Source organism: Gorilla gorilla, chromosome 1 (assembly GCF_029281585.2).
Source record: "Gorilla gorilla gorilla isolate KB3781 chromosome 1, NHGRI_mGorGor1-v2.1_pri, whole genome shotgun sequence".
Lineage (NCBI taxonomy): Eukaryota > Metazoa > Chordata > Mammalia > Primates > Hominidae > Gorilla > Gorilla gorilla.
This window is the reverse complement of record NC_073224.2, coordinates 170,889,371-170,908,500: the sequence shown is the minus strand read 5'-3', so window position 1 is coordinate 170,908,500 and position 19,130 is coordinate 170,889,371. Positions and strand designations below refer to the sequence as shown.

The 19,130-nt window shown below is 38.5% G+C and overlaps 1 long non-coding RNA gene across 2 annotated transcripts in view; it reads left to right on the top strand.

Moving 5' to 3' along the window:
• The window catches only part of LOC109029116 (uncharacterized), an 87,409-nt gene that overhangs the window by 27,698 nt on the left and 40,581 nt on the right, over positions 1-19,130 (top strand). For both annotated transcript variants that reach the window (XR_008672610.2, XR_008672596.2), the window contains exons 2-3: positions 1,960-2,078; positions 5,281-5,328. This is a non-coding gene — a long non-coding RNA (uncharacterized lncRNA). The remainder of the gene's footprint in view (positions 1-1,959; positions 2,079-5,280; positions 5,329-19,130) is intronic.

Below are 19,130 nucleotides of genomic sequence, written 5' to 3'. Positions count from 1 at the left end.
ACTGTGCTTCAATACTTGTCAGGGTTATGACTTCCTAGCTGCCTATTTACCATTTTTCTACAGAAATAGAAACTCTGCCTCCTCCCTCCCTCATCTTCTCCATGGTGCAATAGCCAGGTGAGTTTGAGAGGTAAAGACTTTAGATTTAAAATCACTTTGCTGAATCCCATCTGTGAGCTTTTACTCCTAATGAAATGCACTGATAGATCTTACACACTTGTCTCATGCAACAGCTATTTGGTGAAAGAAGTCAGCATGCAGATGTATCCTCTAACAAGGAAAACTAAGACAAACCATATCATATTGTATTTGAATTGGTGTAGGCTGAGATCACCACAGAGAAAATGTATAGTCTATTTCAAACAGCCAAGGAGGAGAGTTTGAAACAAAAATCATTAGGCTGAACAGCATTCTGCTTGACAGTAAAATTTGAGTTGTTGTTTTATATACATGAGGGATCTTTTTTTTTTTTTAAGAAAACTTTTAAGTTCAGTGGTACAAGTGCAGGTTTGTTACATAGATAAACTTGTGTCAAGGGGGTTTGTTGTACAGATTATTCCAGGTATTAGCCCTAGTACCCATTAGTTATTTTTCCTGATCCTCTCCCTTTTCCCACCCTCCCCCCTAGTGTGTGTTGTTTCTGTCTATGTGTCCATGTGTTTTCATCATTTAGCTCCCACTTATAAGTGAGAACATGTGATATTTGGTTTTCTGTTCCTGTGTTGGTTTGCTAAGGATAATGGCCTCCAGCTCGATCCATTTTCCTGTAAAGGACATGATTTCATTCTTCTTTATGGCTGCATAGTATGCCATGGTGTCTATGTAACACATTATCTTTACCAGGTCTATTATTGATGGACACTAAGGTTGACTCCATGTCTTTGCTATTATGAGTAGTGCTGCAGTGAACATACACGTGCATGTATCTTTATAATAGAACACAAACAACAGTCAAGCTGAGAACCAAATCTGGAATGAACTCCCATTCACACTTCCCACAAAAGAATAAAATATCTAGGAATACAGACAACTAGGGAGGTGAAAGATTTCTACAAGGAGAACTACAAACCACTGCTCAAAGAAATCAGAGATGACAAAAACAAATGGAAAAACATTCCCTGCTCATGGATAGGAAGATTCAGTATCATGAAAATGGCCATACTGCCCAAAACAATTTATAGATTCAATGCTATTTCTATTAAATTACTATTGACATTCTTCAAAGAACTAGAGAAAACTATTTTAAAATTCATATAGAACCAATAAAGGGGCTGAATAGCCAAGGCAATCCTAAGCAAAAAGAAGAAAGCTGGAGGCATCACACTACCCAACTTCAAACTATACTACAGGGCTACAGTAACCAAAACAGCATTGTATTGGTACAAAAACAGATACATTGACCAATGAAACAGAATACAGCATGATCTTATTTCATCAGACAGTTTCACCTTGCTCTATTCAGTCTCATTGTGCTAGGCTTAGGGACTTCAGTCCCAGTGAAGGAAATTAGAATATGTCAGCCCAAAATATACCTCTTTAACATAGAGAAGGTAACCTCTAATTTTTTAACTAAAGGCAGTTAAGAAGCAGCAAAAGGAGAGAAGCTCTCTCTATCCTCCTTTTCTGCCTGAAGACAGGATATAAATTATCTTTTACTGGAGACAGTTCTTATCAGCCCAGAGATGGCACCAGAGGAATACGCAAACAAGCCTTGCTCTATTAGTTTATTTTCATAAATTTACCTTCCCACAGTTTCCCACTTCTGGAAGCCTTAAACTGTTTTCCTTTGTCCTGTTACTTCTCTAAAATTTATTGTTCTTTGCTGAAGGTCTTATATAAGCCAGGTTTTTAAGCCAGTGCTTTGAGTCACCTTTCATTGAAATTTCTTCTATGTGAAGTGCACTGCATGTATTTGTAAACCTACTTGTTTTTCTCCTGTTAATCTGTCTTTTGTTACAGGAGTCAGTCCCAACTATAAATTTAAGAGGATCACGGAAACACCCACAAACTTATGAGGATCACAGAAAACACCCCTACACCAACTTATAGCCAATCTATTCAACGTGCATTGTTAGCAGGTAAGACTGTTTGTTCAGGGGCTACTTATAATAGTAGAAAACACTTTGTTTTCTTAAAAGCAGACCTGAGAGGCTTTGACTCCTTCAAATATACTGATCTCTTTCCAATAGGCAATGTGCTGGTCTTATTTGTGGGAGAGATATGCAGCTGATCCTTCTGATCCATTTAACCAACAGTGAAAAAAAAAAATCATAGCTGGAATTGTTCTTTTACCTTGGAAACAAAAGTTTCACAGAGCTAGTGGGCATGATGGCTGTGACAAATAGCTATCGGTAGGATAGTATGGAGCCAGCACATGGATATTTCAGAATAGCCACTCTAGCCGAGGAGGCAGAATAGCAAGGCATAAGGTAAAGTGAGCTTGGAGGAAAGCATCTTTAGTAAGAAAAGCCTTTCCTTGGTTCTACTGGCCCCTCTGGGATCTGATTCCTATGGTAAACAATATGCTCTGTTAATTCTTTCGCCCTGTGTGTCTCATGTAAATAATAATGTTATTTATAGAATGCCTAACCATGGTGCCTAAACAGGCACTGCATATGTTAACTTAAAGTCCCTTCTGTCAGATATTTGTATCGTATCCTTCCTGTTTTACAGATGAAAACTATGAGACTCAAGAGATTAAGTAACTTTCCCCAATTCACACAGCTAGTGCATATGTATTAGGATTCAAATCCACATGTATCTGATTCCTGTATTTTAATTACAATACAAAGCTGTCCCATTTCCTTTCTGCTTTGGCTATTCTCTTTCCTAATAATTCTCAGGTTTGATTGTCAAGTTGCTATCCAAGAGCAGAATTCTTTCTGGAGCCTCCTCACTAAAGTTCTCTGTACTTGTGGATCCTTAAGACAAGGACACCAACTGAGAACTGTTACTAATTGCTTGACCACAGGTTCCAATGCAAAGTGGCAATGCCGATGGACCTCTGTAGAAATGGATTTTTTTAAAGTAACTTTGGGTAAATAAATAGTATTAACTCTGTGACACTGACTGAGCTTAAATTATTCTCAAGCATAATGTTTAATGAAAAACAGAGACACAGAGATACTATCTGATTTTTTTTAAGTGGACCCACTGCTGGATCTGTTTTAGGTCTAGGCACATGCTTAGAGCTCTGAGAGCTGTAGTTATAAATGTGTTACATTTACAGCATAGCATGATATACTTGCAGTATTCTATACTGGAATAGATCTTAAATTATTGATGTTTGGTGATCATACACATTCCAAGCCTCATAGGCCTTAGGCCAGGACATTGATGTTATGTGTTCCTATTATACTGTTTATAATAGGAAATACAGTATTTTTCCGATTTTAAACTCTCAAAGCAACAATGAGAGGAATCTAAGAAGATGAGCAAGAGAGGAGTTGAAGACACTAATTAGCTGAGAATAGAGGGTATCTGTGAAGTCTGTCTCCAGCCATGAATCCCCTGCCTACGGTTCCTTCTTGCTCCAGTACAGCCCCTTTGAAGCTGCTAAGGAGCAGACCCTGTGCCTAGAAAAGCAGGACTTCAGGTCTTTTGAATTTAAAAACTTACTCTGGTTGCTTTTACTGGCAGCATTCACTTCTTGGTTGAATAAGAGCAAGGCACTGTTGGAGAGGAGAACATTAAGAAATATAAAATATAATCTCTAACCCAAGAAGCCCAGTCAAGGTGGGGAGTGGGGGAATGTTTTACATACGTATAGTGTTTAACAGAAGCACTTGTAAAATGTTGAGTGCCAGAGCTGTGGGGTGAAATTTCAGAGGAAGGGTAAAGCATGTAATCTCACATGCTATGTTCTAGCCACAATAATAGCTCATAGGTATAAGAGAATTTTCCAGAGGTCCTATGAGTGTGTGTGTGTGTGTGTGTAACTTTTTCCCATCAACCCAACAATGCTAAGCTCTAAGCTCTAGGTTTAAAATATCTGGTTTTGAAACACACTTTCACCACCTTGTAGCTGAATTGTGTTGTCTACATTTTTTTGTGCCACTATCTCCTTATCTGTTTAAAAAAAAATACTAATTTTAAAAAGCCTTATTGTATTAAATGTGAGGAGTAAATGAAATAATTTATATAAAGATCTCAGTGTAGAGCTTGGCACATGGAAGATTCAGTAAATAATACTGTGGCAGATATTGTTGATTGCTTACTTAATATTCATTCACTCCTTCTTTGCTGACAAAACTCCAGACTGGGGAGCAATGTGCCCAGATAGATGCTCATATTTCAGTTTCCTTTGAGCCAACAGTAGCCACACAGCTTCATGACTTGGTTCTGTGTCCTTCATTGCTTGGTTCTGTGTGCAGCTGTGCTTAACACATGGTAGATGGAAGTCTCCTGAATGTTTTGGGGGAGGTTTTGCTTTCCTATTAAAAGGGGATATATCTGCCTGGCATCATCCCTTTCTCATTTTTCTTTCCTTGAATGTGGATCTAATGTCAGGAGCTGAAGCTACCATATGTGACCCAAGCATTGGGGCTCAGAAAATGATAACACAAAGTATGGCACTTTGGCATGCTGAGCACTTTGAACTAAAGGAGATGGGAAAGCCTCAAAAGCAAAATCTCTCTCTGACCTTCTCCTGCTCTCTTTCTCTCCTGAAGTGAGTCGTAGAATTCCTCTTGCCTAAAGTGGGTCATAGAAACTAGAACCCTTTCCCCAAAGCAAGCCATTAAACTTAGAAAGGTCACTCTTTTCTCTTCTCCCTTGAAGAACCTCATTTCAGAAGGGTCCTGGCCCATATCTAGGAGGAAGGAATTCTACAGAAACCCAGAAGAATCTGAACAGACAGGACTTACTAGGTTTTCCTCTGTCTTTTACCACTCAATCACCCTTTTTGTCTAATCACATTTCAACATGGATGTCCACTCTTCATCAAACCTAAGCATAAAAGTAGTTTTCCCTGGGTCTTTTGGTCTTCATTTCTGAAGGCTCCTGTGTCACATAAAACTTTGATTAAACAAATTTGTCATGCTTTTCTCTTGTTAACCTATCTTTTATTATAGGAGGATCAAACGTAGCACTTACGGTGGGTGAGTAAGTGCTACGTTTGCTCCTCCTATAATATCAAGTTATCACACCCCTTTCCTGCCCCTACAGTTTCTGGTGCCCAATGTGGGGTCATTGAAACACCTCACACCAGATCTTGGGACAACTGACAAAAAATCAACAACAACAACAACAACAAAACACATTTTTTTTTTTTAAACCAAGGTCACCTCTCCTGGATCTCTGCCTGTAGTGCCCAATTAAGAATGGAAGGTAAGCATTTGTTTTTATCCCTTCCTTCCCAAATTCAGATTAGCAGGAAGAAATCATTTGTTTGGATTGTGTCTTTTGTGTAAATTTGGTTTGGAAGTACATATTTGTTATTGATCTTTTCCTTTCCAGGGACATCCATTTCTTTCCTATTTGTCTTGTTCTGTGTCCTGAAGGTTTGGTTTTATTATCAGTGAGAATATTCTCTCTGGTCTCTGCCAGCTGGGGGGTGCAAGTATCAGCTTACATCAGGCAGCCAGTCCAAATAGGCTGAGAGCCTGAATTTTTTTTTTTTTTTTTGTCATGTAGTGTCACCTCTCAGGGGAATTTGTCTTATTAGAAGTTCCAATTCGTGAGAGGCCTGTTTTTTTTGTTTTTGTTTTTGTTTTTGTTTTTTTTGGTCTCAGCCTTCATTGCTTAGTTCTGTGGCAACAAAGGTCTTTCTTTCTTTTGATTGTCTTTTGCGGATGATTCTGGATCTTGGGAGGACTACAGCTTTTTGCACCCTCTTTTCAGGACATCTCTTTCATCCTTGGTTAAGTCATAAAAGACTGACTGATTTTGGTTCTGAGTCACTTGGTAGGGGCCTCAGTTTAAAAGCAGAAAAAAAAAGCCACAAGTAGTTCAAGCAGTCGCTGTTTGTTGTGGCTGAAATCTGAAAATAAAAGATTTGAAAAGTTTTTTTGTTTTGTTTTTTTCTTCAAAGAACTCTGGTCAGAAGTCTGATTAATTGAAAGCTGATATTCAGGCTTTACTTTTTTTAAGGCCTCTGTGTTCTCACTATTGGATATTGCTTCTTCCATGGGAACTTAGTTGACTGAAACTCTTGTTGAATCCCTGCTAACTATATGCTCAGCCCTTCTGTTTTCTTTCTTGCTGGCAAGATTTTTTGCTGAGAAGAATGTAGAATATCATTGGCTTTTTAGGGGGATGGGGAAGGGGACTCAAAATCTTCTTAAACTGGCTTCTCTAAGACCCCTTCTTAGAAGGACTCTGGTTTCTGTGGCCAGACTTTAGTTAGGCTTCTAAACCTTCTCTTAGGTCCATCTGTATATGTCCTTGTAAAATCCTGTAGTAAATTCCCATAATTTTATGTTACCTCAGCATTCATTTTGAATCTTCCTCTGTGTGTCCCTTACTTGACATACCTGAGCCTAATGATCCTCCCAGCTGGGGCTCTACCATAGAGTGGCTATCTTGATAAGCCCATCTCTCTCACTAGAGAGTGTCTATAAACACTCTCTAGTGAGAACTTCAGACAAAAATCGAGAAAAATGCAACAAATTCAGTTGTAACAGAAATGGATAACTCGTCCACTCAGGTGGGTCTTTGGAGACATTCAAACAGCTGTAAGATGTCTCCTCAGGCACTAGCTTACAATCTAGTTCATAGCCTCCATAAGATTGGTCTCTGATAGTAGGCTTTCTCTGTGCCTTTGGTTTGTAAATTTTCTACACTCTTCTCTAGAACTTGATAGTTACCCTTTGCAATAAAAACTTCAGGGAGATGACTTTCATAGAAAAGAGAAAAAAATAAACTATTTGGAAACTGGTCAAATGAAAACTCTTAAAAGCCTTCTCCAGAAAAATTGGTAAAAAGCTGTAGTCATTTGAGTAGATAACCTTACCTTACCCATTTGACAGATCCAGCTAGTGAGCTTTAAATTATTGAACCTGGCATGTAGCTAAAAGTTATAGAATAGAAACTGTAAAATCTGCTCTGTCTGTATGTTTATATCATTAAATCTAATACAGACATACATTTTTGCCTGGGTTTTTGGTACAGACAGGTTTATATTGTCTCGTTAGATGTTTAAGATTATAAAACTAGAAATCTAGCCTAAAAGCAGAATGCACAGTAAAACATGAATTAATTGCTTGATGCATGTCAGTTTCTAAAAAAAAAAAAAAAAAAAAAAACAGAGGAGAGAACATGTTTAGCTTTTTAGTTTGTGTCTGTGATTTTTTGATATTTCTCTGATTTGTCAACAAAAAAGATAAGATAGTGGTTAGCTTTATTTACTGTGTTATAAAATTTTCATAAACAGTTCAAGCATAATTCTTAAAGATGAATGAATTAGATGAATGTGAGATAAAAGTCTATAAGTAAAATTTTCAATATAATTATGCTTTATAACATATGTCTACTTAAGAATATCTTCAAAAATCTTTTTTGGTAACTTAAAACCTTAATGTGAGATTAAGTAACATGTACTTGCTATATGCCTCAGTAAGGTAAAATACTAAAACATTAAGTACTAAGCATAAGTTTAAGTTTAAATATTTTAGCATCCTCTTTTTATATGGCATAGAGAGCTACATATATCTGAGTCTGGTAATAAGCATGAAAACTGAGGAAACATCTTTCTGGAAATTATAAAATGGTAAATGCTGATGTAAGCCAATTTACAATACTTGCTAGTTTTCATTAGAAATTAAGGTTACTAGAGTTAAAGATTATAATTAGCATATGTTATTAAGCTACTAGAAATTACAAGCATACCTTGGAGATGTTGCAGGTTTGGTTCCAGATCATTGCAATAAAGTGAATACTGCAATAAAGTGAGTCATACATACTTTTGATTTCCCAGTGTAACAGGAGTTATTAAGAAATTATTTTAGGCAAATAAAGAGGAAAAGGGGTCCTTGGGAAGTTTTTGTTTCTTTTAAGCAGCTCCAGAAACATTTTTTTGCCTAGCAGGAAAGCCCTGGTTCTTAAAGCTCGGTCAGCAAACTTTGATATGCAAATGGGCCCCTTAGAAACTGGGTCCACCAAAACATGTCAATTCCTGGCAGCTTCTTCCTTGCCCCCACATGTGCCTGGCAACATGGCTGCCCCCACATATCCCCACATGTGTAGAACATCATGGTGCTGTGCATTTGCATATTGAAAGGCTAGGGTGGAAGGGCTAGGTTTTTCACGGCTCCGTAAATGACCTGCCTGGTCAAAGCAGCCCCTGAGCCCTATGCAAATCAGACACCACCTCCTCCAGCCTTCTCATATAAGCAGCCACTTTTCTGCTGCACAGGGGAGTTTCCTCTCTTGGCTTTGGAGCCCTCCCTCCCTCTGTCTCTGTGTTGGGGAGTTTCTTCCTTCTTTCTTGTCTATTAAACTTCCCGCTCCTTAAAACCACTCCATGTGTCTCCGTGTCATTTTATCAAAATTGGCATGAGACTAAGGACCCTGATATTCCTCCAGTCATCGGAGTCATATCACTAGTGCATATAAAGGTCATGTTTATACGATATTGTAGTCCATTAAGTGTTCAATAGCATTATGTTGAAAAAAAATTGTACTTGCCTTAATTTAAAAATACTTCCTTTGCTAAAAAAATGCTGACAAAAACAAAGTGAGCACATGCTATTTAAAAAATGATGCAAATAGACTCACTCAACTTAGAGTTGCCACAAATTGTCAATTTATTTAAAAATGCAATATCTGCAAAGCACAATAAAATGAAGAGCAACAAAATGAGATATGACTGTATAGAGAAACAACTCTGTATGTGAAGAAAATAGATGTTTTGATAAAGAAAGATACAAAAGTATGTTTTTTAAAAAAAAAGCTTATGGATATAACAAAAAGTTATAAAAGGTTTGTAAAAATTTTACCTTGTGTTATCAGTCAAAGATGACTGAGACTGGATAAATTTATTCATCAGGTTTTATTAAAATTAGCTATATTACCCTGATCTAACTAGAATTTCTTTTTCTTAGTTTAAAATCATGACGTTTTCTTGGAGTATTGGTCTGAGAATGTGAAGGGTTTTTTTTTTTTTTTCCTTTTAAATAATTTGTTAGGACAAATATTTTGTGTTTTGTCAAGATAATTTCTAGGCCGGGCGTGGTGGCTCACGTTGGCTCACACCTGTAATCCCAGCACTTTGGGAGGCCGAGGTGGGCGGATCACCTGAGGTCAGCAGTTCAAGACCAGCCTGACCAACATGGAGAAACCCTGTCTCTACTAAAAATACAAAATTAGCCGGGCGTGGTGGCACATGCCTGTAATCCCAGCTACTCGGGAGGCTGAGGCAGGAGAATCACTTGAACCCTTGAGGTGGAGGTTGTGGTGAGCCAAGATTGCGCCATTGCACTCCAGCCTGTTCAACAAGAGCAAAACTTTGTCTCAAAAAAAAAAAAAAGATAATTTCTTACACTTTATGTTATTAGGTCTTTGATTACTTTTTTTTTTTTTTTTTTTTTTTTGAGACAGGATTTCACTTTGTCACTCAGCCTGGGGTGCAGTGGTGTGATCTCAGCTCACTGCAACCTCCGCCGTCTGGACTTAACTGATCCTTTCATCTCAGCCTCCAAGTCCCAAGCTGGGACCACAAGTGCATGCCACAATGCCCGACTAATTTTTTGTAGTTTTTGTAGAAATGGGAGTTTTACTATGTTGCCCAGGCTAGTCTTGAACTCCTGGGATCAAGTGATTTGCACACCTCAGCCTCCCAAAATGTTGGAATTACAGGCTTGAGCCACCACACCTGGCCTTGATTATTTTTATTAATAAAAAGTGAGTCTTCTCAGTATTAAAAGAGCTATGTCGTTGTTCACAATATGTAACCTCCTGCATTTGCCTTTAAAATATGTTATTGTCATTTTGAATAGATAGCCAAGCTCATATTTAATCATGTGTTTTAAACCATTTGACATTTTTGACAAACTTCCCAAAGTCAAATTCTAAATTAACTCTGTTTGACTTTGAATTAACTTTGGAATTGTTCAGTTGGGTCCCTGGAAAGCTTAAAGGATGTCTCTCTCACTTTATAAAAGAGAGATATTAAACTAATAAGTCTTATTTGATATGTTAAATTACATGGGATGCATTGTCAAATAATAAGTGTTGCTAAACCTTTTAAACATATATATGTTAATATCAACATCTAAGTATGTTTTTGATAGTGTTCCAAAAATTATATAGAATTCCTAGAAATCTGTCATAATTTTGATTATTATATTAAAATGTTGTATACCACAGAAATAACCAAAACTTTTTGTAAGTTGCATCATTTTTATAATGAAGTCTCTCATCTGATTTTATACATGGCCATTCTTTGTCATTCATAGATGGCCATTCTTTGTCATACATGGCCATTCTTTGTCATTCATAGATGGTTATTGTTTTCCTTCTTCTCTAAAAGCACTTTTAATCAGGTATAGTCCAAACTTGCTTTTTCAGGAAGATTCATGAAAAAGACTCTAAAGTACTCTTGAGTATAGGTTTCTGATAAAGAATACATCATTGGACTGGGTAAGAATTTTCAGTACTCTAATGAAGAAACTGATGGCTTTATGAAACTGCTAACCAAAATCAAACAGAACAATAATTAATTACATGGAACTAAATTAACTGATAAGAATATTTTTGTCAGGGCGCAGTGGCTCATGCCTGTAATCCCAGTACTTTGGGAGGCTGCTGCAGAAGGGTCACTTGAAGCCAGGAGTTCAAGACCAGCCTGGCCAACATGGTGAAAGCCTATCTCTGTGAAAAATACAAAAATTAGTCGGGTGTGGTGGTGGTGGCATGCACCTGTAATCACAGCTACTTGGGTGGCTGAGGCATGAGAATCACTTGAACCCAGGAGGTGGAAGTTGCAGTGAACTGGGATCATGCCACTGCAGCCTGGGTGACAAGGTGAGACCCTGTCTCAAAAAAGAAAAAAAAATGTTTTTATGACATTTTCTTTGAAATTTTATTGTTTTAATAAAAGTTTTGTTATTCAGATTTAAGAAATTTATTTTTGTTTAAGCTAGCTATAGCTTACAGTCATTTGGTAAACTATAATTTTATGAACAAAAATATAAAAAATTTACTTTTTTTCACCTGATTCCTTCAGAATTAAAAAATATTATTTATGAGTATTCTTATTCTTTTTTCTTTTTCTTTTTCTTTTTTTTTTTTTGAGACAGAGTCTCACTCTCTGTTGCCCAGGCTGGAGTTCAGTGCATGATCTTGGCTCACTACAACCTCTGCCTCCTGGGTTCAAGTGATTCTCGTGCCTCAGCCTCCCAAGTAGCTGGGATTACAGGCACCTGCCACCACACCTGGCTAATTTTTGTACTTTTAGTAGAGATGGGATTTCGCCTGGCTCCAAGTGATCTGCCCACCTTGGCCTGTCAAAGTGCTGGGATTACAGGCATGAGCCACCATACCTGGCCTGAGTATTCTTATTCTTATGGCAATATAGTTATTTGCATAAGTTCAATATAAATCTGTTATCCTTATAACAGGATACAAATAGAAATACTGGTTTTATTACCAAAACTTTTTTGGAATGCCTTATTTTCATTTGTGATCAGACAACTTTAAGAAACTAGGGTTGACTTTATAGAGCCAATAAAGAACTCCTTGGAAAAACTGGCTTGCTGCCTTAAATATATGGTCCACACAGTTACCCTTTAAGTAGGTAAAGAATCTCACTTCCTGACAGACCAAGAAACCTCGGGATATTTTGGGGACCTCAAGTAGAAATAAATGTATCCAAATTTATAGGTCCTATAGGTTAATTTTGATGGTGAGTTCTTGTCTTGACTTCCTCACTGAGATTTCTTATAAGAAGTACCAGCAAAGCAAATGTAAAGAGAGCTTATTGGTCAATCACTATTCTTGCTGCACTTTTTAAAATAAGCAGGTCAAGTTGAATGAAACTAAACCAATTGTGCAAACAAATCAGTCTGATTTATTTTTGGTAGAAATGCGGGTGACTGTACAAAAAAATTCTGTTTCAGAATAAAATTATAGTGTATCTGTTATTACATTCTAGCTCATTGTTTTTGAAGGTTTGTTAGTTACCTAAAATCTGGACTGCATTCTTGAATTTTCTAGTTTCCTCCCAGTTCTGGCTGCAAGTCTTCAAATAATTAATACTAATTTTTCTCCCACTTTCTGGCTTGGAATCATTGAAAAAAATACAAAAACAAAAAAACTGCTATTTTCCTGAAGCCTAGCAAACTGAAGCTGGATCACTTTATATAGACTTCAGATAAATTACCACAACTTGTGTACGAACAACCTTCATGCCTGTTGCTGTATAGACTATTCAGGAAGTTCACTGGTGCACCCCATGCAAGCAGTAAACCAAGAAAATTTGTTCAAACTACCACTGCCTGCCCTTGTTTCAACTGAAGCTACTTGGAGACTAACATCTAGAAATCTTGACCAGGTGCCCTCTGGACTCAAAAATTGAGTTTAGTTTGTTCTATTAACCTTTGTTTTTACTTCGTTTCTATAAAAATACCTCTTATTAAATACTTGATTGCTTACACTACATAAAAGCCTAACTTTGGTGAAAGCTCACCTACAACATTGCCTCCTGAGATGAGATACAATTGTTAACTGTTTAACTGGACTGACCTATTCTTGAGATTGGCAGTCTGGTTTAATGGCAGATGAGACAACACACCAACCAAATTTCTCCTCCAAAACAAGCCATAAAACCTAGAAAGTCACTCCTTTAATTTTTCTCTTGAAGTCTCATTTCAGAGGGCTCTTGCCCCATACCTGGGAGGAAAGAATGCTACACAGAAACCAACAACAATCTGAACAGGCAAGCCTTACAGGGTCTCCCCTCCCTTACTAGTCTATTACCATTATATTATACCCTTTGTCCAATCAGATTTCTACACAGCCATTTATTCTTCATTGTACCTAAGCATAAAAATAGATAGCTTTCCCTGGATCTTTGGGTCTTCATTTCTGAAGGCTCCCATGTCACATAAAGCTTTGACTAAGTTTGCTACGCTTTTCTCTTGTTAACCCAGCTTTCATGTAGAAGGCATGTAGGCCATGATCCTTATAATGGGTGAGAAAATACATCATACCTTTCTGCCCTTAGAGAAGGAAGAAGAATGGAAATTTCAAGAAAATTTCAGAATGTCAGCCCAAACAGCATCAACCTTCTAAATCAATACCAGCAAGCACCTATCTCCAAGTTTATTTTTATGTAAGAAAAATACCCCCTTTTTAATTTTTATTTTTTATTATTATAATTTAAGTTCTAGAATACATGTGCACAACAAGCAGGTTTGTTACATATGTATACATGTGCCATGTTGGTGTGCTGAACCCATTAACTCGTCATTGACATTAGGTATATCTCCTAATGCTATCCCTCCCCTCTCCCCCGACCCCACGACAGGCCCCGGTGTGTGATGTTCCCCTTCTTGTGCCCAAGTGTTCTCATTGTTCAATTCCCACCTATGAGTTAGGACATGCGGTGTTTGGTTTTTTGTCCTTGCAATAGTTTGCTGAGAATGATGGTTTCCAGCTTCATCCATGTCCCCACAAAGGACATGAACTATCCTTTTTATGGCTACATAGTATTCCATGGTATATATGTGCCACATTTTCTTAATCCAGTCTATCATTGATGGACATTTGTGTTGTTCCAAGTCTTTGCTATTGTGAATAGTGTTGCAATAAACATACGTGTGCATGTGTCTTTATAGCAGCATGATTTATAATCCTTTGGGTATATACCCAGTAATGGGATAGCTGTGTCAAATGGTAATTCTAGTTCTAGATCCTTGAGGAATCGCCACACTGACTTCCACAATTGTTGAACTAGTTTACAGTCCCACAAACAGTGTAAAAGTGTTCCTATATCTCCACATCCTTTCCAGCACCTGTTGTTTCCTGACTTTTTAATGATGGCCATTCTAACTGGTGTGAGATGTTATCTCATTGTGGTTTTGATTTGCATTTCTCTGATGGCCAGTGATGATGAGCATTTTTTCATGTGTCTGTTGGCTGCATAAATATCTTCTTTTGAGAAGTGCCCACTTTTTGATGGCGTTGTTGGTTTTTTTCTTGTAAATTTGTTTGAGTTCTTTGTAGATTCTGGATATTAACACTTTGTCAGATGAGTAGATTGCAAAAATTTTCTCCCATTCTGTAGGTTGCCTGTTCACTCTGATGGTAGTTTCTTTTGCTGTGCAGAAGCTCTTTAGTTTAATTAGATCCCACTTGTCAATTTTGGCTTTTGTTGCCATTGCTTTTGGTGTTTTAGACATGAAGTCCTTGCCCATGCCTATGTCCTGAATGGTATTGCCTAGGTTTTCTTCTAGGGTTTTTATGGTTTTAGGTCTGACATTTAAGTCTTTCATCCATCTTGAATTAATTTTTGTATAAGGTGTAAGGAAGGGATCCAGTTTCAGTTTTCTACATATGGCTAGCCAGTTTTCCCAGCACCATTTTTAAGTAGGGAATCCTTTCCCCATTTCTTGTTTTTGTCAGGTTTGTCAAAGATCAGATGGTTGTAGATGTGTGGTATTATTTCTGAGGGCTCTGTTCTGTTCCATTGGTCTATATCTCTGTTTTGGTACCAGTACCATGCTGTTTTGGTTACTCTAGCCTTGTAGTCTAGTTTGAAGTCGGGTAGTGTGATGCCTCCAGCTTTGTTCTTTTGGTTTGGGATTGTCTTGGCAATGTGGGCTCTTTTTTGGTTCCATATGAACTTTAAAGTAGTTTTTTCCAATTCTGTGAAGAAAGTCATTGGTAGCTTGATGGGGATGGCATTGAATCTATAAATTTCCTTGGGCAGTATGGCCATTTTCACGATATTGATTCTTCCTATCCATGAGCATGGAATGTTCTTCCATTTCTTTATGTCCTCTTTTATCTCATTGAGCAGTGGTTAGTAGTTCTCCTTGAAGAGGTCCTTCATATCCCTTGTAAGGTGGATTCCTAGGTATTTTATTCTCTTTGAAGCAATTGTGAATGGGAGTTCACTCATGATTTGGCTCTCTGTTTGTCTGTTATTGGTATATAAGAATGCTTGTGATTTTTGCACATTGGTTTTGTATCCTGAGACTTTGCTGAAGTTGCTTATCAGCTTAAGGAGATTTTGGGCTGAGACAATTGGGTTTTCTAAATACACAATCATGTCATCTGCGAACAGGGACAATTTGACTTCCTCTTTTCCTAATTGAACACCCTTTATTTCTTTCTCCTGCCTGATTGCCCTGGCTGGAACTTCCAACACTATGTTGAATAGGAGTGGTGAGAGCGGGCATCCATGTCTTGTGCCAGTTTTCAAAGGGAATGCTTCCAGTTTTTGCCCATTCAGTATGATATTGGCTGTGGCTTTGCCCTAAATAGCTCTTATTATTTTGAGATACATCCCATCAATACCTAATTTATTGAGAGTTTTTAGCATGAAGGGCTGTTGAATTTTGTCAAAGGCCTTTTCTGCATCTATTGAGATAATCATGTGGTTTTTCTCTTTGGTTCTGTTTATATGCTGGATTACGTTTATTGATTTGCATATGTTGAACCAGCCTTGCATACCAGGAATGAAGCCCGCTTCACCATGGTGGATAAACTTTTTGATGTGCTGCTGGATTCAGTTTGCCAGTATTTTACTGAGGATTTTTGCATCGATGTTCATCAAGGATATTGGTCTAAAATTCTCTTTTTTGTTGTGTCTCTGCCCGGCTTTGGTATCAGGATGATGCTGGCCTCATAAAATGAGTTAGGGAGGATTCCCTCTTTTTCTATTGATTGGAATAGTTTCAGAGGGAATGGTACCAGTTCCTCCTTTTACCTCTGGTAGAATTTGGCTGTGAATCCATCTGGTCCTGGACTTTTTTTTGTTGGTAGGCTATTAATTATTGCCTCAATTTCAGAGCCTGTTATTCGTCTATTCAGGGATTCAACTTCTTCCTGGTTTAGTCTTGGGAGGGTGTATGTGTCAAGGAATTTATTCATTTCTTCTAGATTTTCTAGTTTATTTGCGTAAAGGTGTTTATAGTATTCTCTGATGGTGGTTTGTATTTCTGTGGGATCAGTGGTGATATCCCCTTTATCATTTTTTATTGTGTCTATTTGATTCTTCTCTCTTTTCTTCTTTATTAGTCTTGCTAGCTGTCTATCAATTTTGTTGATCTTTTCAAAAAACCAGCTCCTGGATTCATTGATTTTTTGAAGAGTTTTTTGTGTCTCTATCTCCTTCAGTTCTGCTCTGATCTTAGTTATTTCTTGCCTTCTGCTAGCTTTTGAATGTGTTTGCTGTTGCTTCTCTAGTTCTTTTAATTGTGATGTTAGGGTGTCAATTTTAGATCTTTCCTACTTTCTCTTGTGGGCAATTAGTGCTATAAATTTCCCTCTACACATGTAGAGGGAAATTTAGTGTGTCCCAGAGATTCTGGTATGTTGCGTCTTTGTTCTCGTTGGTTTCAAAGAACATCTTTATTTCTGCCTTCCTTTCGTTATGTACCCAGTAGTCATTCAGGAGCAGGTTGTTCAGTTTCCATGTAGTTGAGTGGTTTTGAGTGAGTTTCTTAATCTTGAGTTCTAGTTTGATTGCACTGTGGTCTGAGAGACAGTTTGTTATAATTTCTGTTCTTTTACATTTGCTGAGGAGTGCTTTACTTCCAACTGTGTGGACAATTTTGGAATAAGTGTGATGTGGTGCTGAGAAGAATGTATATTCTGTTGATTTGGTGTGGAGAGTTCTGTAGATGTCTATTAGGTCCGCTTGGTGCAGAGCTGAGTTCAATTCCTGGATATCCTTTTTAACTTTCTGTCTCGTTGATCTAATGTTGACAGTGGGGTGTTAAAGTCTCCCATTATTATTGTGTGGGAGTCTAAGTCTCTCTGTAGGTCCCTAAGGACTTGCTTTATGAATCTGGGTGCTCCTGTATTGGGTGCATATATATTTAGGACAGTATAGCTCTTCTTGTTGAATTGATCCCCTTACCATTATGTAATGGCTTTCTTTGTCTCTTTTGATCTTTGTTGGTTTAAAGTCTGTTTTATCATAGACTAGGATTGCAACCCATGCCTTTTTTTGTTTTCCGTTTGCTTGGTAGATCTTCCTCTATCCCTTTATTTTGAGCCTATGTGTGTTTCTGCACGTGAGATGGGTCTCCTTAATACAGCACACTGATGGGTCTTGATTCTTTATCCACTTTGCCATTCTGTGTCTTTTGATTGGAGCATTTAGCCCATTTACATTTAAGGTTAATATTGTTATGTGTGAATTTGATCCTGTCATTATGATGTTAGCTGGTTATTTTGCTTGTTAGTTGATGCAGTTTCTTCCTAGCATTGATGGTCTTTACAATTTGGCATGTTTTTGCAGTGGCTGGTATCGGTTGTTCCTTTCCATGTTTAGTGCTTCCTTCAGGAGCTCTTTTAGGGCAGGCCTGGTGGTGACAAATACTCTCAGCATTTGCTTGTCTGTAAAGCATTTTATTTCTCCTTCACTTATGAAGCTTAGTTTAGCTGGATATGAAATTCTGGGTTGAAAATTCTTTTCTTTAAGAATGTTGAATATTGGCCCCCACTCTCTTCTGGCTTGTAGAGTTTCTGCTGAGAGATCCGCTGTTAGTCTGATGGGCTTCCCTTTTTGGGTAACCTGATCTTTCTCTCTGGCTGCCCTTAACATTTTTTCCTTCATTTCAACTTTGGTGAATCTGACAATTATGTGTCTTGGAGTTGCTCTTCTCGAGGAGTATCTTTGTGGCGTTCTCTGTATTCCCTGAATCTGAATGTTGGCCTGCCTTGCTAGATTGGGAAAGTTCTCCTGGATAATATCCTGCAGAGTGTTTTCCAACTTGGTTCCATTCTCCCCATCACTTTCAGCTTTTCTGCTCTGCATTTTCCCCCATCTTTGTGGTTTTATCTGCCTTTGGTCTTTGATGATGGTGACGTACACATGGGGTTTTGGTGTGGATGTGCTTTCTGTTTGTTAGATTTCCTTCTAACAGTCGGGACCCTCAGCTGCAGGTCTGCTGGAGTTTGCTGGAGGTCCACTCCAGACCCTTTTTGCCTGGCTATCACCAGCGGAGGATGCAGAACAGTGAATATTGCTGAACAGCAAATGTTGCTGCCTGATCGTTCCTCTGGAAGCTTCATCTCAGAGGGGTACCTGGCCATGTCAGGTGTCAGTCTGCCCCTACGGGGGGCTGCCTCCCAGTTAGGCTACTCGGGGGTCAGGGACCCACCTGAGGAGGCAGTCTGTCCGTTCTCAGATCTCAGACTCCGTGCTGGGAGAACCACTGCTCTCTTCAAAGCTGTCAGACAGGGACATTTAAGTCTGCAAAGGTTTCTGCTGCCTTTTGTTCGGCTATGCCCTGCCCCCAGAGGTGGAGTCTACAGAGGCAGGCAGGCCTCCTTGAGCTGCAGTGGCCTCCACCCAGTTAGAGCTTCCTGGCCGCTTTGTTTACCTACTCAAACCTCGGCAATGGTGGGCGCCCCTCCCCCAGACTCGCTGCCGCCTTGCAGTTCAATCTCAGACTGCTGTGCTAGCAAGGAGCGAGGCTCCATGGGTGTGGGACCCTCTGAGCCCAGTGCGGGATATAATCTTCTGGTGCGCCATTTTCTAAGACGGTTGGAAAAGCACAGTATTAGGGTGGGAGTGACCCGATTTTCCAGGTGTCGTCTGTCACAGCTTCCCTTGGCTAGGAAAGGGAATTCCCTGACCCCTTGTGCTTCCCGGGTGAGGCGATGCCTCCCTCTGCTTTGGCTCATGCTCGGTGCGCTGCACCCACTGTCCGACAAGCCCCAGTGAGATGAACTCGGTACCTCAGTTGGAAATGCAGAAATCACCCGTCTTCTGCATCGCTCATGCTGGGAGCTATAGACTGGAGCTGTTCCTATTTGGCCATCTTGGAACTGCCCTATTTTTTTGTTTTTATATTGACTCTGCCAGAAGGTCTTCTGTTATTAGTAGCTGAAAGCATTTCTAATACTTATTTTTTATTTTTACTTGGAGACAAGCATTACTTTTTTAATTTTTATAAAATTCCAGGAGAGTAGGTAGTTTTTTTTCTCAGTTGAGATTTTTTAAAGATTGGTAT